This window comes from Scyliorhinus canicula, chromosome 13, assembly GCF_902713615.1.
Source record: "Scyliorhinus canicula chromosome 13, sScyCan1.1, whole genome shotgun sequence".
In the NCBI taxonomy this organism is placed as follows: Eukaryota; Metazoa; Chordata; class Chondrichthyes; order Carcharhiniformes; family Scyliorhinidae; genus Scyliorhinus; species Scyliorhinus canicula.
Window position 1 is genome coordinate 40,361,864 of NC_052158.1, and position 23,565 is coordinate 40,385,428.

The following is a 23,565-nucleotide window of genomic DNA, read 5'->3' on the forward strand; positions in this document are numbered from 1 at the left end:
TCAGTTCTGGCAAAGTCGCAGAGGCTGTCTCTTTGTTGTGCAGAACTTAAGCTCTTTAAAACAAAAAACTGCGCTTCGAAAATCAGCTGCTTCTCAGAGTTAATGGACCTCTTTAGGAAGATATAAACAAACAACGATAAGCCTTCCTTTGAAACTGCCTGCACCTGTCAATCAAAAGGTTTTTAAAGTCAATGGTCTGTGAAATTGAATGTAAACAATGCAGTTCAAAGCTTTTTGGGTTCGAGGCATGCAGACAGGCTTGAGAGAGTTAAAGGGCAATGAAACTGACTGCGAAATAAACATTTCAAAGATTTCCACCACATTAAAGGAAATACTTTTACCTTTATCCTTCAGATCTTTAAACTTGGCATGCTCATTGACAGTTTAAACTAAAGGGGTTAAGTCGAAGATAGGAAGACTTTAATTTTATTCTCAGACACCATTAATAGAAACATAGGTTCTTAGAATCCCGACAGTGTAGAAGGAGGCCATTTGGCCCATCAAGTCTGTACCAACCCTCTGTAAGAGCACCCGACCAAGGCCCATTCCACTGCCCTGTCCCCATAACCCCAGTTTACCTCTAGACAGTGAGGGGTAATTTAGGGCCAATCCCCCTAACCTGCACATCTTTGGACTTTGGGAGGAAACCTACACAGACACGAAGGGAGTTTGTAAGCTCCACACAACCAGTCACCCAAGGTCGGAATTGAAACTGGGTACCTGGTGCTGTGAGGCAGCAATGGCAACCACTGTGCCACTGTACTACCCCATCAATTCTTCCGTATTGACATGCTGACTAACTGTTTAAAGGCTTCGAATGCTGCAGATGGGAAGGCCAACCAAATTACCCCCCCCCCCCATCCCAGGAAAGCCCTGAACCCAGTCCGATCGCCACCCCCTCCCCCTACCCCACCACAACCTCCACCCCGCTTGAAGGACTCCCCTCGACACCCTGGAGGCTGGACGCAGCTGTAGGGAGGATACTCATCTCCTTCCCCCCCCCCTCAGAGTGCAAGCCGCCAGATCCCCATTTCTTTTTTTATAAATGTTTTTATTCAGTTTTCATATTTTATATTGAACAAATTACAAATTGTTAGGAGAAAAAAAACAACAAACAAACACGCAAAAATTAACATACATATTTACAGGTAAGCATCTTCGTAGTAGTAACTGTGCCCGCCCCCCCCCCCCCCCCCCCCCAACATGTTTATTTAGTTTGGTTTTGGGCCTTAGCTAGCCATCGAACCCCCGTACCGAACCTGTAGCCCCTCCCGCTACCTTCCCCGACTATTCTTCCTCTTGTACATTGGCCACAAATAGGTCCCGGAACAGTTGCATGAATGGCTCCCACGTTCTGTGGAAGCCGTCGTCCGACCCTCGGATGGCAAATTTGATTTTCTCCATTTGGAGAGATTCCGAGAGGTCGGACAGCCAATCCGCAGCTCTGGGCGGTGCTGCTGACCGCCAGCCAAACAGGATTCTACGGCGGGCGATCAGGGAGGCAAAGGCAAGGGCGTCCGCCCTCCTCCCCAGGAATAGATCTGGCTGTTCTGAAACCCCGAAGACCGCCACTATCGGGCATGGCTCCACCCTCACTCCCACCACTTTGGACATAACCTCGAAGAAGGCTGTCCAGTACTCCACGAGTCTGGGGCAAGACCAGAACATGTGGGCGTGGTTGGCCGGGCCTCTTTGGCACCGTTCACATCTGTCTTCCACCTCCGGGAAGAACCTACTCATACGGGTTCTTGTTAAGTGGGCTCTATGTACCACTTTTAGTTGCGTCAGGCTGAGCCTTGCGCACGTGGAGGTGGAGTTGACCCTATGCAGTGCTTCGCTCCAGAGTCCCCACCCTATCTCCATCCCCAGGTCGTCCTCCCATTTCCTTCTTGTTGCGTCCAGTACGGTGTCGTCCCTATCTACCAGTCGGTCATACATGTCACTACAGTTCCCTTTCTCTAGGATACTTGCGTCCAGTAGGTCTTCCAGTAGTGTCTGTCGTGGCGGTTGTGGGTACGTCCTTGTCTCCTTTCGTAGGAAGTTTTTGAGCTGCAGGTACCGTAGCTCGTTCCCCCCAGCTAGCTGAAACTTCTCTGTCAGTTCGTCCAGTGTTGCGATCCTGTCGTCCGTGTATAGGTCCCTGACTGTCAGTGTCCCCCCGTCCTGCCTCCACCTTTTGAAGGTGGCGTCAGTCAGTGCTGGTGTGAACCTATGGTTGTTGCAGATGGGAGCCCTGTTCGACATTTTGGTCAGGCCAAGTTGCTGCCGCAGTTGGTTCCAGGATTGGAGGGTGGCTGTCACCACTGGGCTGCTGGAGTGTTTTTTGGGTGGGGATGGGAGTGCTGCCGTGGCGAGGGCCCGGAGGGAGGTTCCCATGCAGGAGGCCTCCTCCGCACGCACCCACTCAGCCTCTGGCTCCTGGATCCATCCCCTTACTCGCTCGGCTGTTGCTGCCCAGTGGTAGAATTGTAGATTCGGGAGGGCTAGCCCTCCCCTGGTTTTTGTTTTTTGTAAGACCTTCTTTGGGATCCTAGCATTTTTACCCCCCCATACGAACGCCATGATGAATTTGTCCAGCGCTTTGAAAAAGGCCTTGGGGATGTAGATCGGAATGGATCTAAACAGGAAGAGGAACCTGGGCAGTACGTTCATTTTGATCGTCTGAACTCTCCCCGCGAGGGAGAGCGGGAGTGTGTTCCATCTTTGCAGGTCCTTTTTAACTTCCTCCGTCAGGCTGGTGAGGTTCCATTTGTGGATCCCTTTCCAGTCATGGGCTATTTGGATCCCCAGGTAGCGGAATTTATGTCGGGCTTGATTGAACGGCAGCCCCTTTAGTGCTGCCCCCCCCCCCCCCCTTGCGGGTGTACTGGGAAGATCTCACTTTTGCTCATGTTGAGTTTGTAGCCCGAGAAGGCTCCAAACTCTTTCAGGAGCGCGATGATTCCGTCCATGCTGCTTTGTGGGTCCGAGATATAGAGGAGCAGATCATCCGCATAGAGTGAGACTCTGTGCTCTCTACCTCCCCTTCGGATCCCCCTCCAATTTTTTGCTGCCCTGAGCGCGATTGCTAGCGGTTCAATTGCTAGTGCGAACAGCAGCGGGGACAGTGGGCATCCTTGTCTGGTGCCCCTGTGCAGCTGGAAGTATTGGGAGTTGGTATTGTTGGTCTGTACACTCGCCATGGGTGCGTTGTACAGGAGCTTTACCCAAGCGGTGAACCCTGTTCCAAGCCCGAACCGCTCCAGTACCTCTATGAGGTATTTCCACTCGACTCTGTCGAAGGCCTTTTCTGCGTCCAGGGAGACGATCACCTCTTGTGTTCTCTCCCCGGAGGGGGTCATTATCACGTTCAGCAGGCGCCTGATGTTCGCGGTAAGCTGTCTACCTTTGACAAAGCCCGTCTGGTCCTCTGTGACCACCTCAGGTACACAGTCTTCTAGCCTCTTGGCTAGGATTTTGGCCAGTATTTTGGCGTCTGCATTCAGCAGAGATATGGGTCTGTATGACCCACATTCCGTTGGGTCTTTGTCTTTCTTAGGTATCAGCGAGATTGAGGCCTGTGCTAACGTGGGTGGCAATGTGCCCCTAGCTAGCGAGTCTGTGAACATCTCCCGCAGGTGCGGGGCCAGCGCTGTCGCAAATTTTTTGTAGAAGTCCGCCGGGAATCCGTCCGGTCCCGGCGCCTTCCCCGCCTGCATGGAGCTAATGCTGTCCATGATCTCTCCCAGTGCTAGTGGTGCTTCCAGATCCCGTTTTCTGCCCTCTCCCACAACTGGTATGTCCAGTCCGTCAAGAAACCGGTTCATCCCAGCCTTCCCCGTTGGGGGCTCTGAGGTGTACAGCTCTTGGTAGAAGGCCTTGAAGGTTTTGTTAATCCTCTCTGGTTCTGTTTCCAACGTGCCTCTGGTGTCTCTGATTTGCGCAATTTCTCTGCTGGCTGCCTGCTTTCTCAGCTGGTGGGCCAACAGGCGGCTGGCTTTGTCTCCGTGTTCGTATAGGGCCCCGCGTGCCTGGCGGAGTTGGTGTACTGCTTTCCTGGTGGAGAGCAGGTCAAAGTTCCTTTGTAATTCTTTCCTCTCCGCCAGGAGTTCTACGGTCGGGGCCTCGGAGTATTTATGGTCTACCTCCAGTATGGAGTCGACCAGCTTCTGCCTAGCCACCCTTTCCTCCCTATCTCTTTGCGCTTTGTAGGCTATGATTTCCCCTCTTAGTACGGCCTTAAGCGCTTCCCAGAACGTGGAGGGTGAGACCTCCCCGTTTTGGTTGATCTCAGTGTACTCCGCTATGGCCCGCGCTATCCTTTCGCTGAAGGCCTTGTCAGCTAGTAAGGCACCGTCCAACCTCCATTTGGGGCGCTGGGCCCTTCCCGTCTCTAGCCGCACATCCATGTAGTGTGGGGCGTGGTCTGATATCACAATTGCGGAGTATTCCACCTTGTCTATCTCTGGAAGCACCGTTTTCCCCACCACAAAGAAGTCAATTCTGGTGTACACGTTGTGTACTGGGGAGAAGAAAGAGAATTCTTTCTCCCCCGGGTGGGCGAATCTCCAGGGGTCTACTGCTCCCATCTGCTCCATATAGTGACTGAGTTCCCTTGCCATGTTTGAGGTTTTCCCCGTTCTGGGGTTTGATCTGTCCGTCGTTGGGTCCTGTACACAGTTGAAGTCCCCCCCCATGATTAGTCGGTGCGTCGCTATGTCCGGGATTTCTGCCATGGTCTTTTGGATGAAGCTCGTGTCGTCCCAGTTGGGCGCATACACGTTAACTAGGACTACCGGCGCCCCATCCAGGGCCCCGCTGACCATGACATACCGTCCCCCTGGGTCCGTAACCGTCTTTGTCGCCCTAAACATTGTCCTCTTGCCAATCAGGATCGCCACCCCCCTGGCCCTTGCCCCATAACAGGAATGATAGGTTTGTCCCACCCAGCCCTTTCTTACCCGCAGTTGGTCCTGCTCCCTCAAGTGCGTCTCTTGGAGGAAGACTATGTCGGCCCTCATGTTTCTAAGGTGGGTGAGGACTCTAGATCTCTTCACTGGGCCATTAAGTCCCCTTACGTTCCAGGTGACTATTCTGGTGGGGGGCTTCTGCCCCCTTGCTCCTGTGGGGTTAACCATATTTGTCCGGTGGACGCGCCCCTGCCCTCTGGGGTTTCCCTTTGTTAGGGGGCCGTCCAGGATGTCCACTATCACTGCTCTCCCCATGCGGTCGGGTCCCTGCGCTCCGGGGTTCCCCCTTGTCCCGGGGACACCCGCCATGGCCGTCCACTGTGTGTCCGCCACGCGGGTAGCCCCCTGCACTCCGGGGGGCCCCTTCACCCACAGACCGTACTGGGTGGGTGTTTGCAGCAGTTCCCTGTTTCGAGCCCTTGTCTGTGGCACTTTGTGGCCCTATTCCCTTTCTGGCCTCTTTTGTCCCTTCGTCCCTGCATTTCCCCTCCCTGGTCTCTCGCCCCCCGAGTGCCCCCCCCCCCCGCTCTATCCCTTTCGGGGATACCCCTGTGTACCCCTCCATTGCCCCTCTCTCCCCCATTCCTGTCCCCATTTGCTCTCCCACCTTTGATGGGTGATCCCCCCCCTCCCCTGCCTGGCGCCTTCCCCCCTGTTGGGGGTGCGCTGCGGCCCTGCTCTGTTGCGCGCCCCCTTCGCTAGCTTTCCCGCTAGCACGGTGGCTCCCCGCTCGGAGGTTGCTGTCCCCCTTCCCCTCTCCCCTCTCCAGTACTCCCGTTCCCTCGTGCCGGGGCCTGGCCTCCCACCTGGAGCGGGCCCTTGGGCATTGGGTTGTTTTTCCTGGGTGCTCCTGCCAGGGGGGAGGGGGCTGGCTTTGCCTCGCCCCTCCCCACCCCCCCGTCGGCATGACGTATCTCCTTGCCATGGGCCCCTCGTCCCTACTTCCCATGGCGTTTTTCCAGCCCGTGCTCCTCAACGAATCTATTCGCCTCGGCAGGGGCTGTAAAGAAATATTCCTTGTGTTGGTATGTGACCCAGAGTTTTGCTGGGTACAGCATACCAAAACGTACTTTGTTCTTATAGAGAGCTGCTTTCGCTCTGTTGAACTCCGCCCGTCTCTTAGCTATGTCCGCTCCAAAATCCTCGTAGATTCTGATGGCGTGCCCGTCCCAATTGCAGGCTCTATTCTCCTTGGCCCAGCGCAGGATTGTCTCCCTATCCCGGTACCGGTGCAGTCTGGCTATAACTGCTCTCGGTTTTTCCCCTTCCTTGGGCTTCGGGCGCAGTGACCGATGAGCTCTGTCCATTTCCGGTGGGGTGGGAAAAGTTTCCCGCCCCACCAAGGAGCCCAGCATCGCAGCCACGAATGTTGTGGGATTTCTACCCTCTATCCCCTCTGGCAGGCCCACTATCTTAATGTTTTGCCTTCTCGAGTTGATCTCCTGGTCGTCTACCCTGCCCTTCAGGCTCCCCTGTGTTGCACTCAGTTTCGCCATTTCCCTCTCCAGGGACATGACCCGGTCGCTCACGTCAGTCGCTGCCTTCTCCAGCTCTTTAATGGTTGCCCCGTGGGCTTCCAGTATCTTCCCTTGGGCATCCACTTTCTCCTCCATTCTGGTCAGAGCCTGCTGCACCCCTGACATGGCCCTGGTCATTGCTGCCTGTGCTGCGGCCTCTGTGTCTGCTTTTAACTCTGCCTTGATTGCCTGCAGCTGCTCCCTCACCACCTCTGCAATGGCTTCCTTCCAATTCACGCCCCCCTCTAACCCCAGGGGAGAGGTTGTCCGCCCGTCCAGCCCTTTTGGATGCGGCGATACATTCTTCCCGCTGCTTCGCGTGTTGACTCGTTCGCCCAAGCTGGTTTGCCCTTTGCCCCGTCCACCTCCGGTGCCCCCTTTCTCTTGGGTCCCTTCTGGCATTTTTTTCTCCCCCTTCCCCTTCATCGTTTCTTCTCTCCTTGTTCTTCTTTTCCCCCTTTTCCGCACCCTATTTTAATTTTATTTATATATATATAAAAATATATGTATATATTTTTTTTTTTAAAAATGAAAAATTTATTTCCCCCCTTCTTTCCTTTACCCCTTTATTTCACCCCTTTTCTCTTTACCAGTTTTCTTTTGGGTTTTTATTTTAAAAAAAAGAACAGAAATATAAGTCTCTTTTTTCTTTTGTTTTCTCTCTCCACTCGCCCAGGAGAGAGAGAGAGAGTCCCCCTTTGTCCTTGCCACGTGGTGGTCACTGCAGTTGGGGGGAGGGGGAGGGGCGAGTGGGGCTGCTGGTTGGGGGGTTGGGGGGGGGGGGGTTTGTGTCCCCGCTGCTGGTTTGGGGGGGGGGGGGTTGGTGTCCTCGCTGCTGGTTGGGGGGGGGGGGGGGTGGGGTTGGCGTCCTCGCTGCTGGTTGGGGGGGGGGGGGGGAGTTGGTGTCCTCGCTGCTGGTTGGGGGGGGGGGGGGGGGAGTTGGTGTCCCCGCTGCTGATTGGGGGGGGGAAGGTGGTGTCCCGCTGCTGGTTTGGGGGGGGGAAGAGGGCCCGCCGCTACCGCACCGTTCCCGGCCCGCGTGGGGGGGGGGGGGGGGAGAGAGGGGTTGGACCTGCCGCTGCTGGGCCTCCCTGTCGCCGTCGCTCCTCGCCTCCGCCTTCCGCCGCCGCCCGCTCCTCCTCAGCTGCCGCCCGCTCCTCCTCCGCTTCTCCTCCGCTGCCGCCCGCCGCTGCCGCCCGCCGCTGCCGCCCGCCGCTCCTCCGTTGTCGCCCGCTCCTCCGCCGTTGCCGCCCGCTCCTCCTCCGCCGTTGCCGCCCGCTCCTCCTCCGCCGTCCGGCCTGTCGGGGGGGTCAGATCCCCATTTCTCAGGATTCGCACCAATTCATCCCAGCAGGACTCCTGGCTGGAGATGCTGGAGCAACCCAGGAGGAAGCTGAAATTGGGCTTTGTGCCCGTAAATCATATTCAAATCAGCTTTAGGTGAGCTATTTGCCGGGTCGGGGCGAGAACCTTGTCGGGGCTGGCATGGCCGGCCAGGAGAATCGCAGCAAGCATGAAGCCTATTTTCTGCCTCCCGCCCGATTCACTGGGGCATTGAGATTCCCTCCGCTGCCTGGTGGCCCTGCAGAACCTCCGCACCAGCCTGAAAATTCAGGCCCTTGGCATCCAGTAAATTTAGAGGGCCTTTGCCTTCAAAACAGGGTGAGGAGGGAACAATAGGTGGGAGACTATCCGGCGCCAGGGATGGGGGCCACCAAGCTAGCTGGGAGAGCTAGCTCACGGAAGCGCAGTGGGTGTGCACGTGTTCAGTTTATCAAAGGGGTTGGTTTATAGAGTGCTGTTACCATGCGGGGGGAATGTACTGCTGACGAGGGAGGGATTTGTGCTAAGGGACAGAGAGGTTGGAGATGAAGGCTGCCTGGGGGAGGGGCCGGTGGAGGCACGGAGCATGGGCTGGAGGTGGGCCCAAAAAAGGAGATGGCTGATCGGCGAAAGTGGGGGGGGGGGGCAATGAGTCCCCAACTAGGCTGATCACCTGGAATGTTTGAGGGTTAAATGGGCCGGTCAAGAGGGCACATGTGTTCCCGCATCTTAGGGGACTGAAGGCGGATGTGGTAATGTTGCAGGAGACGCACCTTAGAGTAACTGACCAGATTAGACTGAGGAAACACTGGGTCAGTCAGGTCTTTCACTCGGGACTAGACTCAAAGACGAGAGCGGTCGTGATCCTGATCAATAAGCGGGTTGTGTTTGAGGCGGGTAGAATAGTTTCGGACATGGGAGGTCGGTACATTATGGTCAGTGAGAAACTGGAGTGGGTGCAGGTGGTATTAGTAAATGTGTATGCGCCAAATTGGGATGATGTGGAGTTTATAAAGAGGATGCTGGGGAAGATACAGGACCTGGACTCGCACAGGTTGGTCATGGGAGGGGACTTCAACACAGTTATGGACCCTGGCTCGGACTGGTCAAGCTCGAAAATGGGCAGGATGCCAGCAATGGCAAAGGAACTAAAAGGGTTCATGGAGCACTTTTGGGGGTGGATCCATGGAGATTTGGGCAGCTGAGAAGGATTTCTCCTTCTACTCACACGTGCATAAAGTGTACTCCCGGATTGATTTCTTTATTTTGAGCAGGGCCTTACTGGCAGGGGTGGTGGACACGGGGTACTCGGCGATCACAATCTCAGACCATGCTCTGCACTGGGTTGACCTGCAGGTCAGTAAAGACAGTACCAGCGCCCGCACTGGAGGTTAGATGTGGGACTTTTGGCTGAGGAAATGTATTCAGTAATACCTGCAGGTCAACGACATGGAGGAGATTTCAGTAGCGATGGTCTAGGAAGCACTGAAGGTGGTGCTGAGAGGGGAGCTGATCTCGATATGGGCCCATAGGGAGAAGGTGGACAGGGCAGAGACGGACCGACTGGTTAAGGAGATATTACAGATTGATAGGTATGTGGAGACCCCAGAGCCAGGGCTTTTAAGGGAACAGCGGAGGCTACGGGCGGAGTTTGGCTTGTCAACCACAGGGACGGCCATGGACCAGCTGAGAAAGGTGCAGGGGCGATCTACGAGTATGGAGAGAAGGCCAGCAGAATGCTTGCACAGCAGCTGAGAAAGAGGGAGGCAGCCAGGGAGTTTGGGAAAGTAAATGATGGAAATGGGAACCTGGTTGGAGATTCAGCAGGGGTGAATAAGGTATTTAGGGATTTCTACAGTCGGCTGTATAGGTCGGAACCCCCTACGGGGCCGGAGGGGTGAGGCACTTCCTGGGGGGGCTGAATTTCCCAAAGGTGGGCGGGGAGCAGGTAGAAGGGCTGGGGGCCCCCGATCGGGTTGGGAGAGATAGTGGAGGGTCTGAAGGCCGGGGACGGACGGGTACCCAGTGGAGTTTTAGAAAACTTTCTCAGGGATATTGGAGCCGGTGTTGATGAGGATGTTCAATGAGGCAAGGAAAAGAGGGGTGCTGCCCCCATCGATATCACAGGCCACGATTTCGCTGATTCTGAAGCGGGACAAGAACCGGGAGCTGTGTGGGTCCTACAGGCCGATATCCCTGTTGAATGTGGAAGCCAAACTGCTGGCCAATGTTTTGTCCTCCAGGATTGAGGATTGTGTTCCGGACGTTGTTTGGGAGGATCATACAGGGTTTGTTAAGGGTGGGTAGTTGGTGGCCAATGTAAGAAGGTTGTTGAATGTGATCATGATGCCCCCGGAAGGTAGGTAGGTGGAGGTAGTGATCGCAATGGATGCAGAACAGGCTTTTGATCGGGTAGAATGGGATGATCTGTGGGAGGTACTGGGACAGTTCGGATTTGGGCGGGGCTTAATTGACTAGGTCAGGTTGCTGTATCAGGCTCCTGTGGCAAGTGTATGGATGAATAGGACAATATCGGACTATTTTAGACTGCACCGGGGGACGAGGCAGGGATGCCCCATCTCCCCACTGTTATTCGCGCTAGCTATAGAGCCGTTGGCAATTGCTCTGAGAGCCTCAAGGGGCTGGAAAGGGCTGGTCCGGGGAGGGGGGGGAGGCTGGAGGACAGAGTTGCGCCCTATGCAGACGACCTGCTTCTGTATGTATCTGACCCATTAGACCGGATGGAAGAAATCATGAGGACTCCAGGGGAATTTGGCCGGTTTTTGGGGTATAAGCTAAATATGGGGAAAAGTGAGATGTTTGCGGTCCAGGCGAGGGGACAGGAGTTGCGATTGGGGGAGCTGCCGTTTATTTGTAGGGGGAAGCTTTAGGTACCGAGGCATTCAACTGGCGCGGGAATTGGACCGGCTGCATAAATTAAATCTGGCCCAGCTAGTGGACCAAATGAAGGACGATTTTCGGAGATGGGACGCGCTCCCATTGTCATTACCTGGGAGGGTGCAGACTGTGAAGATGACAGTCCCCCTGAGATTCCTGTCTGTGTTTCAATGTCTCCCCATCTTTATTCCGCGGTCTTTTTTTAAATGGGTCAACAAAGTGATCTCTGGCTTTGTTTGGGCGGGCAAGACCCCGCGGGTAAGGAAGGTAATGCTTGAGCGGAGTCAGGGAGAGGGCGGGCTGGCACTGCCAAATTTTAGCAACTATTACTGGGCGGCAGATATAGCCATGATCAGGAAATGGGTGGTGGGGGAGGGGAAGGCATGGGAGCGTATGGAGGCGGCTTCATGCAAGGGCACCAGTTTGGGGCGTTGGTAACTGTGCCTCTGCCATTCCCGCTAGCACGTTACTCCATCTGCCCTGTGGTGATGGCGGCCCAGAGAGTCTGGGGGCAATGGAGGAGACATGTGGGAGCAGAGGGAGCATCGGTCTGGTCCCAAATCTGTAATAATCACCGGTTTGCCCCGGGAAGTATGGATGGGGGGGTTCCAGATATGGCGGAGAGCAGGGATTGAGAGGATGGGGGATATGTTGAGAGAGGGGAGCTTTCCAAGTCTGAGGGTGCTGGAGGAGAAGTTAGGATTGGCGAGGGGAAACAAATTCAGGTATCTGCAGGTGCAGGACTTCCCACGTAAACACGTTCCAACCTTCCCGCTCCTACCGCTGAGGGGGATTCAGGACAGGGTAGTTTCCACAGGGTGGGTAGAAGAAGGGAGCATCTCGGATATTTACAAGGAACTTATGGGATCAGAGGAGATGCAGACCAAAGAGCTGAAGCACAAGTGGGAGTAGGGGTTAGGAGGAGAGATGGAGGATGGTCTATGGGCGGACGTGTTGAGTAGAGTCAACACGTCCGCAACATGTGCCAGGCTCAGCCTGATACTATTTAATGTTGTTCACAGGGCTCACATGACAGTGGCCAGGATGAGCAGATTCTTTGGGGTGGAAGACAGATGTGCAAAGTGTGCGGGAGGGCCAGTGAACCATGTCCACATGTTTTGGACATGTCCAGATGTCATGCCCACAGTATTAAAAACAAGGGTGGCGCTGAGTCCAGAGGTGGCGATTTTCCGGGTGTCAGAAGCTCCGGGAATCCAGGAGGAGAAAGAGGCAGATGTTCTGGCCTCTACTTCCCTGGTAGCCAGGAGATGGATGCTATTAGCTTGGAGGGACTCAAAGCCCCCAAAGTCGGAGACTTGGCTATCGGACATGGCTAGCTTTCTCTGTTTGGAGAGGGTCACTGTTAGGGTTCGCCCGGAGGTGGCAACCGTTCGTTGACTTCTTCGCGGAAAATTAATCGTCAACAGAAGGGGGGGGTTAGTTTAGCTTCGAGTAGGGGGTTAATAAAGGTGGGACCTGTGAGGGAGGGAGACGGCTTTTGCACTATGTTTATAGTTTCATGTACATTGTTTATTGCGTTGTTGTTATAATACCAAAAAATACCTCAATAAAATGTTTATTAAACAAAAGAAACAAGAAAGGAGCAGTCACTTTATTGGGAGTTTTCTACAGGCCCCCCCAATAGCAGCAGAGAGATAGAGGAACAGATTGGGCGGCAGATCTTGGAAAAGTGCAGAAGTAATATGTAGAGTTGTTTCATGGGTGACCAACTTCCCCAATATTGACTGGAACCTCCTAAGTGCAAATGGTTTGGACGGTACAGATTTTGTCACGTGTGTACAGGAAGGATTCCTGACTCAATATGTAGATAAGCCAACTAGGGAGGAGGCCATATTGGACATGGTGCTCAGCAACGAACCAGGCCAGGTGTCAGATGTCTCGGTGGGAGATCATTTCGGTGACAGTGACCACAACTCCTTGACCTTTACCATAGTCATGGAGAGGGATAAGAACAGACAATATGGGAAGGTATTTAATTGGGGAAGGGGAAATTATACTGCTATTCGACAGGACCTGAGGAGCATAAATTGGGAACAGTTGTTCTCAGGGAAATGCACAACAGTAATGTGGGGATTGTTTAAGGAGCACATGCTGCGAGTGCTGGGTAGTTTTTCCCACTGAGACGAGGAAGGAGTGGTAAGGTAAAGAAGCCTTGGATGACAAGAGAAGTGAAGCTTCTAGTCAAGAGGAAGAAGGAAGCTTACGTAAAGTTGAGGGTTGAGGAAGCAAGGATCTGGCTCGGCTCTAGAGGGTTACAAGGTAGCCAGGAAGGAACTCAAAAATGCACTTAGGAGAGCTAGAAGGGGGCATGAAAAAGCTCTGGCAGGAAGGATTAGGGAAAACCCCAAGGCGTTCTACACTTATGTGAGAAATAAGAGGATGATCAGAGTGAGAGTAGGGTTGATCAGGGATAGCGGAGGGAACTTGTGCCTAGAGTCTGAGGAGATGGGGGAGGCCCTAAATGAATATTTTGCTTCAGTATTCACTAGAGAGAGGGACTGTGTTGCTCATGAGAACAGTGTGAACCAGGTTAATAGACTCGAACAGGTTGATATTAAGAAGGAGGATGTGCTGGAAAGTTTGAAAAGCATCAGGATAGATCAGTCCCCTGGGCCTGATGGGATATACCCAAGGTTACTATGGGAAGCGAGGGAGGAGATTTCTGCGCCATTGGTGATGATCTTTGTGTCCTCTCTCTCCACTGGAGTAGTACCGGATGTTTGGAGGGAGGTGAATGTTGTTCCCTGTTCAAGAAAGGGAATTGGGAAATCCCTGGGAATTGCAGACCCATCAGTCTTATGTCTGTGGTGAGCAAAATACTGGAAACGATTCTGAGAGATAGGATTTATGATTATTTAGAAAAACATAGTTTGATTAAAGATAGTCAGCATGGCTTTGTGAGGGACAGGGCATGCCTCACAAGCCTTATTGAATTCTTTGAGGATGTGACGAGACACAATAATGAAGGTCGGGTAGTGGATGTGGTGGATATGGATTTCAGGAAGGCATTTGATAAGGTTCCCCATGGTAGGCTCATTCAGAAAGTCAGAAGGCATGGGATACAGGGAAATTTAGCTGTCTGGATACAGAATTTAACTGGCCGAAAGATGACAGTGAGTGGTAGTGGAAGGAAAATATTCCGTCTGGAGGTCGGTGACCAATGATGTCCCGCAGGAATTTGTTCTGGGACCTCTGCTCTTTGTGGTTTTCATAAATGACTTGGATGAGGAAGTGGAAGTATGGGTTAGTAAGTTTGCCAATGGTACGAAGATTGGTGGAGTTGTAGATAGTGTCGAGGGCTGTTGTAGGTTACAACAGGACACTGACAGGATGCAGAGCTGGGCTGAGAAGTAGCAGAAGGAATTCAACCTAGATAAATGTGAAGTGATTCATTTTGGAAGGTCGAATTTGAATGCTGAATACAGGGTTAAAGGCAGGATTCTTGGAAGTGTGGAGGAATAGAGGGATCTTGGGGTCCACATACATAGATCCCTCAAAGTTGCCACCCAGGTTGGTCGGGTTGTTAAGAAGGCGTATAGTGTGTTGGGTTTCATGAACAGGGGAATTGAGTTTAAGAGTCGTAATGTTTTGCTGCAGCTTTATAAAACCCTGGTTAGACAACACTTAGAATATTGTGTCCAGTTCTGGTTGCCTCATTATAGGAAGGATGTGGATGCTTTGGAGAGAGTGCAGAGGAGATTTACCAGGATGCTGCCTGGACTGGAGGACATGTCTTATGAAGAAAGGTTGAGGGAGCTAGGGCTTTTCTCACTGGAGCGAAGAAGGCAGAGAGGTGACTTGATAGAAGTGTACAAGGTGATGCAAGGCATGGATAGAGTGGATAGCAAGAGACTTTTCCCCAGAGCGGAGAGAGCTGTCACGAGGAGACATAATTTTAAGGTGATTGGAGGAAGGTATAGGGGAGGTGTCAGGGATAGGTTCTTTACACAGAGAGTGGTGGGTACATGGAATGCACTGCCAGCAGAGGTGGTGGAGGCAGAATCATTAGGGACATTTAAGCGACTCTTGGACAGGCACATGGCCAGCAGTAAATTGAAGGGGTGAAGGTTAGGTTGATCTTTGATTAGGATAAATGGTCAGCACATCATTGTGAGCTGAAGGACCTGTACTGTGCTGTTATGTTCTATGTTCTATGACGTTCAGTTTGAGTTCCACCAGGGTCATTCAACTCCTGACCTTGTTACAGCCTTGTTTCAAACATGGACAAAAGAGCAAAACCTCAGAGCTGTTGTGAGAGTGACTGCACTTGACATCAAGGCAGCATTTGATTGAGTATGGCATCAAGGAGCCCTTGCTAAACTGAAGCCAATGGGAATTGCGGGGGGGGGGGGGGGGGGGAGTCTCCACTGGTTGGAGTCATACCGAACACAAAGGAAGATGGTTGTTTAGTCATTTCAGTCCCAGGACATCACTACAGGATTTCCTCAAGGTAGTTTCCTCGGCCCAGCCATCTTCAGTTGCTTCATCAATGACCTTCCTTCAGTCATAAGGTGAGAAATGGGGATGTTCACTGATGGTTGCACAATGTTCAGCACCATTTGTGACTCCTCAGATACTGAAGCAGTCTGTGCCTATTTGCAGTAAATGTGAACGTCATTCAGGCTCGGGCTGACAAGTGGCAAGTAACATTGATATGCCGTCAGTTAAGGCGGAGAACGCAGAGTGAATTAACAATGGCTTTAATTGACTTACAACAGAGCTGGCAGCGTGCCCCAGAATGAGGCAGTGTGAGTAGTCGCAGATTATATACCCAGGCCCCAGGGGGAGGAGCCAAGGGCAGAGCCAAAACCGTACAACATGTAATATAGTAGCAGTACTGTACAACACATACTACTGTGGCAGCACAATTCAACACAGTGGTTTCACCACAAACATTCGTGCCATACAAGTGCCAGGCAATGACCATCTCCAACAAGAGAGAATCCACCAAACTCCCCTTGACATTCAATAGCTTTACCATAGCTAAATACCTCACTATCAACAACCTGGGGTGGGTGGGGAGATACTATTGATTAGAAACTGAACTGGACTAGCCATATACATACTGTGGATACAAGAGTGGGTCAGAGAATGCTGAGATGTGCAACATATTTCTTGGCTCCTTAAACCCTGTCCACCATCTCCAAGGCAAAAGTGTGATGGAATGCTCCCCACTTGCCTGGTTGAGCGCAGCTCCAACAACTCTCAAAAACCTCAACACCATCCAGGATAAAGCAGCCTATTTGACTGACACTCCATCCACCACCCTCAACATTCACTCCCTCCAGCACTGATGCACAGTGGCCGCATGTGTACCATTGACAGGATGCAACAACTCAGAAAAACTCCTTTGACAGCACCTTCCAAACCCACAATCATTAGAAGGACAATGGCAGTAGGTACCTGGGAAAACAAATACCTACATGTTCCCCACAAAGTCATTCAGCATCCTGACTTGGAAATACATCGCCATTCCTTCACTGTGACTGGGTCAAAGTCCTGGAACTTCCTCCCTAATGATACTATGGGTGTGCTAGCACCACATGGACTATACCACCACTTTCTCTCAATTTCGGATGTGTGCAAGAAATGCTGGTTTACCAACGATGTCCACGGAACAGACTGAAGCTGAAAAACCCGTCAAACCCATGGCCAGACACAGGTTCAGCAGGCAACTGTCGTCTCTCAATCTGAGTGGTGGGGGAAGGGCAACAGACCTATTGAAGATAATTTAAATGTTGCATTTATGTAAATTTAAATAATTTAAACATTGTTTCAAACAAATATGATCCATTCACACACAACTAAATGGTATTTCACACTCAAACTAATGCTGTAATACTCCCATTGCCACACATCCAATTGCTGTTTCAAAATAATTCACAAGACCGCCTCATACTCAGGAACACAAACAGGTAAACTCACACTCACAGGTTAGTTCCCTCAGACATGAAATGATTTCACTGACCTGTATATGAAGTGTCTGATCCAGCTGTGGGGAATTGCTGTAATGACTGGATGTCCCAGTACTTTCACCGAGATCTCACCTCCTGTATGGACAGCTCTGTTAGAAAACAGGGAAACTGTCAGACTGTCCGACTGGTGGGAGTTAAAGTCAGACTCCGATTGTTTCAGTGACTAAAAGTCTTGTGTTGAGAGTTTTGGATTTGGATTAAAGCTGCTATCAGATACAGAAATGTGTTATTTACTGTCGACATTGACCCCGCTGTTTCCTGAGAGTGTTATTCTGAATTTGTACAGGAAATCCTGCTGAGACCTGAGAGATTCAGCAGAGTCTCAAACATTTTACTTTCACTTTGTTTAACAGTTGCAGTTTCCTCCCTCCTCCCCCACAGTGAAACAGTTTCCGAGAAATGCCGTAAGTTATGTTTTCAGTAATCTGACACCTGACCCCACAACAGACTGATGAGTGAGATCAAAGCATGTCGGGATAGTATTATTCTAGCAAGGCCTAGATTTAGGCCTGATCAAAAGTAGGTATTTTAAATTCAAGAATTGGGCACTTTAAATCAAGCCAAAGACACTCCAGCACACAGCCCCATGGGAACTCGAACTGGCCAAGTCTGAATACACAATCAATACTGTAGACAAGCTGTCAGAACATGACTGGACCTTCCCTGTCAGTCACCCATTAGGAGATCAGGCACCCTATTGATATGCACACGTCTATTGTCAGTAGCTCAGATCGGGCCAGGCTTTCTGTCACCCAGAGTTTCTGCTGTTACCTAATATGGGAACAGGTTATGTGCAGCCCTCACCACCAGAGATGGACGCCTGGGGTGGGCTCAGGTGTCCTGTCAAACGGTCATCAGTAGTCCCCCGTTACACCGCGCTCCGCAATACCGCGGTTCGCGATATACCGCGGGGGGGCTTATGGACCCCAACTGTCAGTTGTGTCAATTTCAGCGGCCGGCTCACTTTGATCCGGAGAGGGAAGCTGCTCTCTCACTGAAGCAATCAGCCAGCCGCTGAAATTGACACTGCCGGCTGCTCTCTCCCTCCAATCAGTACCCCAGCAGCCACAGCCTGTACCTCAGCAGCCACGGCCTGTACCCCAGCAGCCACAGCCTGAACCCCAGCAGCCACAGTACCCCAGCAGCCACAGCCTGAAGCCCAGCAGCCACGGCCTGTACCCCAGGAGCCACAGCCTGTACCCCAGCAGCCACAGCTTGAACCCCAGCTACAGAGAGGAGGGGCGATGTGAGACCATGCTGGTGTTGCAGAGGCCCGTATGACCTCCTCCTGTGTTCTCTGCTCTCTTCCTCCAATCAGAAACATTAAAACTTAAAAGTTGGATTGGAGGGAGAGAGCAGCCGGCAGTGTCAATTTCAGCGGCCGGCTGATTGCTTCAGTGAGAGCAGCTTCCCTCTCCGGATCAAAGTGAGCCGGCCGCTGAAATTGACACTGCCGGCTGCTCTCTCCCTCCAATCAGAAACATTAAAACTTAAAAGTTGGATTGGAGGGAGAGAGCAACCGGCAGTGTCAATTTCAGCGGCCCGCTGATTGTTTCAGTGAGAGAGCAGCTTCCCTCTCCGGCCGCTGAAATTGACACTGTTTTAATTAGATCCACGATGGGGGTTTAAATTTATTTAAAAATCTATGCTAGCGCTTCCCATTGTGAGTCTACGGGGGTCTGACCTCTCCCCCCGCCCCCCGTAGACTCTCAATGGGAAGCGCTAGCATAGATTTTTAAATAAATTTAAAACCCCCATCGTGGATATCCGCGGCTCCCCAACACCCGCGTTATAAAGGGGGACTACTATTGGAGAAAGCCAGAGGAAATGGCAAAGGGACACAAAGGGAGAGGGATAAAAACAGGCACCTGAGCACATCAGGGGCGAAGACTCCATGCAGCGGCAATCGATACGACTGACCAGAGAAAGAAGGATGGAGGAGACTGCCAGCGAGAACCAGCTTTGCGAAGACGGATCAGAGGAACACAATGATCAGATAGATAGCCCTACCAATCCATCTCTATAGGTAGTATACACTGATCTTGGGTACCTCTAGAGTATATTTTAAGGTATTCTACAGGTTCTGTGGGGCAGCACGGTAGCATTGTGGATAGCAGAATCGCTTCACAGCTCCAGGGTCCCAGGTTTGATTCTGGCTTGGGTCCCTGTCTGTGCGGAGCCTGAACATCCTCCCCGTGTGTGCGTGGGTTTCCTCCGGGTGCTCCGGTTTCCTCCCACAGTCCAAAGATGTGCAGGTTAGGTGGATTGGCTATGATAAATTGCCCCTAGTGTCCAAAATTGCCCTTAGTATTGGGTGGGGTTACTGGGTTATGGGGATAAGGTGGAGTTGTTGACCTTGGGTAGGGTGCTCTTTCCAAGAGCCGGTGCAGACTCGATGGGCTGAATGGCCTCCTTCTGCACTGTAAATTCTATGATAACTATGAATTGTGTGTTAAATAAATATTGTTGAACTTAAATTTGTGTTTGTGGTTTATTCTCCTCTTTATTAAAGACACCGAGGTAAACCTTTGAGTAAGTAAACTGGTCAAAAGTACCTGAGGCTTTACAGATTCATTTGGCAACCCAGACGGTCCTTCGATAAGAAGTCTACATGCTCTGGAGTTGGACCTATCAACCCAATATTCTCCAACACTCTGTCTGAGCCTGAATTAAGAGGGCAAATGACCCACGTGTAGACCAGTCTTCAGTGAGTGAAGGACTAACACATGATTTGACCAGTAAAATTGGGCCATAAACTTGGTGTCTTGAACGTGAGGTTTACAAATTGTGTCCTTTGTTACGATAGCCGAGAGAATTTGGAATACTCTGTGGGAGGGAATTTAGTTTAAACTGGACCCCTATCCTGATTGATTCCCATACCCCTCATTGCAAACGCTAAGGAATGTTACGGCCAGCCACACCGATTGGGAGGAAGTCCTCCGGGCATATTTGAATTTTAAAAATCCAAGAGGGTAAAGTGGGACGATACCTCAAGGTCGGATCAGGGATCTGAAGGAGAAGATTGTTGGAGGTATGTCCATAAGGATTTGGGTAAACGGGCCCCCAACCTAAAAAAGGCGATTGCAATTGTCAGCTCTTTAGAACAGCTCCGGGGAAGAGAGAAAGAGCTAAATCAGGTCAGCGTTCAGATGATGAAATTGGAATCTGATCTGGAGGGTGCTAATGCTCACATCCAGCAGTGAGAGGAAAGGAAAAATGGCAGCATAATCCATCTGAGCCAATTTCAATCGCAGGGCAACAAGGCTTATCAAAATGCTCAGCACGCAGTCCATGAGAGGGACACCATACTGGAACGATTAGAAGAAGTTAAAAAGCAATGTAGTGACCTGCACGCAGCAGTGAAAATCCTGCACCAGACAGGAAAAGAATATACGGCCCACACAATAGACCACACAAAATGCCTGTGTGAGACAGAAACATTGTAATCGCAGTTCACTATAAAAAGGGGGGTAATGTACGTTTTTACTCCACAGTCAGCGGGTAGTGACTCAGAGATCGAATGGGATGAATTAGAGATTGATGCCTGTGCCGATGTAACAGCCAGCACCCCTACAGACTGAGGACCCCCACTCCTATTTGAAGCAGCAGAACCCACCGCATCACCCGATGCCGTCCCCCTCCCCATGAATCCAGTCACAACCTGCGGACAGGATGGACTGAACCCTAACGTGGCCTACCTGACACCCTGCATCATGACCAAACTCACCGACATCACAAAAACAATCGGAGTGTTCGAACCCAAACGCATCACCCAGTCTGGCATTTTAAATGGCCTGGATGAAGCGGAGGGAGTCAAGTTAATTTTAGTTTGTTGAAGCCCCGCAACCTGTTCTGCTCGACCCGAGCCCCAAAACGTAGCTGCGGGAACCCTGCCAGAAATTAAGGCGGCCGTTCTGACTGCTAGCGGGTATAACAGGGACGACCCAGTGAAGAGTTTAAATAACTGCCAATAGAAACAAGGGGAACATCTGATGGTGTGGGCTGGCCGGCTCTGGAACCAATTCATTGGAGTATCCAGGCGATTAAACAGAGTGTAATTAGACCCACATCACCAATCAATATGGATCTTACATACATATAGAATTTACAGTGCAGAAGGAGGCCATTCGGCCCATCGAGTCTGCACCGGCTCCTGGAAAGAGCACCCTACCCAAGGTTAACACCTCCACCCTATCCCCATAACCCAGTAACCCCACCCAACACTAAGGGCAATTTTGGACACAAAGGGCAATTTATCACGGCCAATCCACCTAACCTGCACATCTTTGGACTGTGGGAGGAAACCGGAGCACCCGGAGGAAACCCACGCACACACGGGGAGGATGTGCAGACTCCGCACAGACAGTGACCCAGCCGGAAATCGAACCTGGGACCCTGGAGCTGTGAAGCAATTGTGCTATCCACAATGCTACCGTGCTGCCCCTTAATAACCCATAAAGCATGTGAAAATTACGATCCCAACAACAATACTCACAATGAAGCCTGGGCCATCCGTAAAATGATCCATGTTTGGGAATGGGATGTTAAACAGGTTAGTGTGGCAAGCCCAACAAACCAGGCAAAATGAACCGCATCCACTCACATCCCAAACCGGGACGGTGCAATGAGGGGGAACCAGAAGCAGGAAACCTGGAAATCCAGGACACCCACCCCCATACATCCCTGCTGACTTCCGGAACAGGGAGCCACAGCCCCGAGCGAACCCCCTTTACCTCCCTTACCCCAGACAATGGGAACAGTATAGAACCAGCCCCAGAGCACACCCCCCCCCCCCCAAGACAGAAATACCGAGCCAATCCCTGACGCCCATCCCCTTCACGAGCCTAGTGTGACTACTGCAGCCGAATCGGCCAATTTCCTAGGGACTGTATGGCACCACGACAACATCCCCAACCTTACCAACGGTTTCCTGACAAGGATCCCCAATGATGCTACTGGAAGGACCAGCTCAACAGGCCACAATAACCCTGGTCAATGACCTGAACATTCCCTACAGTTTATAGCCCCAGATGATTGTGAAGACAGATTCTTCACAATCGTCCACCTTCTCGCTTGGGTTTTGCACCTCTTCTTCACTGCTGGAATTTTCAGTATTCAGACACAACCTCACGGGGTTGTGTGTGTAATACCCCCTGGGATAGTGTAGGGAGTCCCATAGCAAAAGGCAAGGTAGGAGGCCGCCCCATCGAGTTTCTATGGGACACAGGGGGATCCCGCACTACTCTGAACACATCCCACAACCTCAACTGCACATGGCACACCCGCAAAACCACCATGTTGAGCGGTTTCACAGGTCACAGGAGGGGGCAGAAACTGAGCCAGTGGAACTTAGACGAGGGAACCTGGTGCGCTACCATCCCGCCATATTAGTTAAGCTCCAGCCTGAAGGGAAACACATTTTCGAGGTGGATTTAATGAAAAGATGTAATTTGTCCTTCGACCCAGTTAACTCTTGCACCTGGCTCATGCCTACCACCCCTATCTCCCCGGTCGAGGTAGCCACAGGTAAGTATGTTGATCGGGTCACCACTATTGGGGAACTGAGAAATGACCAATGACCCAGAAACCCAGGCTACGCTAGTCCAACACACACTTTTCTTTGTTCTTGTACTTTTCTTTGTTCTTTACAGAGGGACAGCTTCGCAAGAGAGAGGGAACAAGTCTCAGTGTTTATACCCTAACCAGTGAGGTTGTCCTTATCCCACACCAGTTACCTTGACTGCCACCTACGCCTGTGTGAGTCTCTCTCCTGTGATAGTGAAATGTCACCCGGAAGTGCCCCACTCGTGTAATTTCACAAGAGAGAGAGAAAGAGGGACCACTGTTTATTCCTGACCAGTACCCTCTCTTGAGTGAGCGTGTGTTCGAAGTGCTCAGATTCTCCTTTTGGTCCTCGACTACGGGATTATGTCCTGACAATTATTGTGACCTGACCAGAGCAAACAGTGAAAGGAAGGTGAGACCACAACAATGGTAGTTTTAAAATAATTGATTTATTCAAGAGAAATTAAGTCTCCTGCAACTCAGATTAATCCACACACACAAACACCGATTATGAAATACGATGTGTAAAACAAGAGACTAAACGGCACATTGAAAATTTTTACAGTTTACACAGATTTACTTTAGTGCCCGCAAAACACAGATACATTCACTCACCCACCCCAAACCTCGACAATCTATACTAATTGGGAGTTTTCTGTGAGCTGGAGGAATATACTCACCACTCCAGGAACAGGATAGTTCAAAAAATGTTGCCACAGATTTCTTCAGATCTTCTTCCAAAAGCTGTCTGGTCCGTGCGGCTGTTGCTCCTCTGGTTCTCGTGGTCTGTTTTCAGCAAGTCGAAGTGTGTCAGTTGAAGCGGGTCAGGCAGTAGGGCAGAGGCTAAAAACAGTTCCTCAGAGTTGCCATGTTAAGGGCAAAAACCCTAAATGGGTCAAATACTGACCCCTCCCACAGGTAAGTTCCAGGACAAAGGAAGCCTTTCTGATTGTTGACAGGATGGAAGTGATTAAGTTCCCCAACCAAGAGGTGCCATAATGTAACTTGATTTTAATCAGTGTCCTTACAAAAGTTTGTCTGTCTTCAGTTTCTGCTCTTCTCTTGACAATAGTTGCTGGCGACAACTTTAATTGTTATCCCATTGAGGTATTGTGGTTCCGTCTGGCCAAGGAAACAACAGCCCCTCTTTGAATGAGGTCGGGCCATTTCCTTCCAGCATCATTTTCATGATTCATGGCCTGCTTGTCTTGAAAATGCAGATTCTGTTGTCTGCCTGCGGACATGTTTTTTTACGGCAATCTGTCCTTTTAAAATGGAATGTCCTTTTCCAACGTGTCCAGTTCATTTTTGGTCCTT

General features: G+C 51.4%; 1 protein-coding gene across 1 annotated transcript in view; it reads right to left on the reverse strand.

Annotated features, from left to right (window-relative positions):
* Window positions 1-16,931, reverse strand: part of LOC119976111 (stonustoxin subunit alpha-like) — a 784,268-nt gene extending 767,337 nt beyond the window's left edge. The window contains exon 1 of the mRNA XM_038816282.1: window positions 16,677-16,931. The gene's annotated coding sequence lies outside the window, so the exon portion shown is untranslated. The remainder of the gene's footprint in view (window positions 1-16,676) is intronic.
* Between the last annotated feature and the right edge of the window lie 6,634 nt (window positions 16,932-23,565).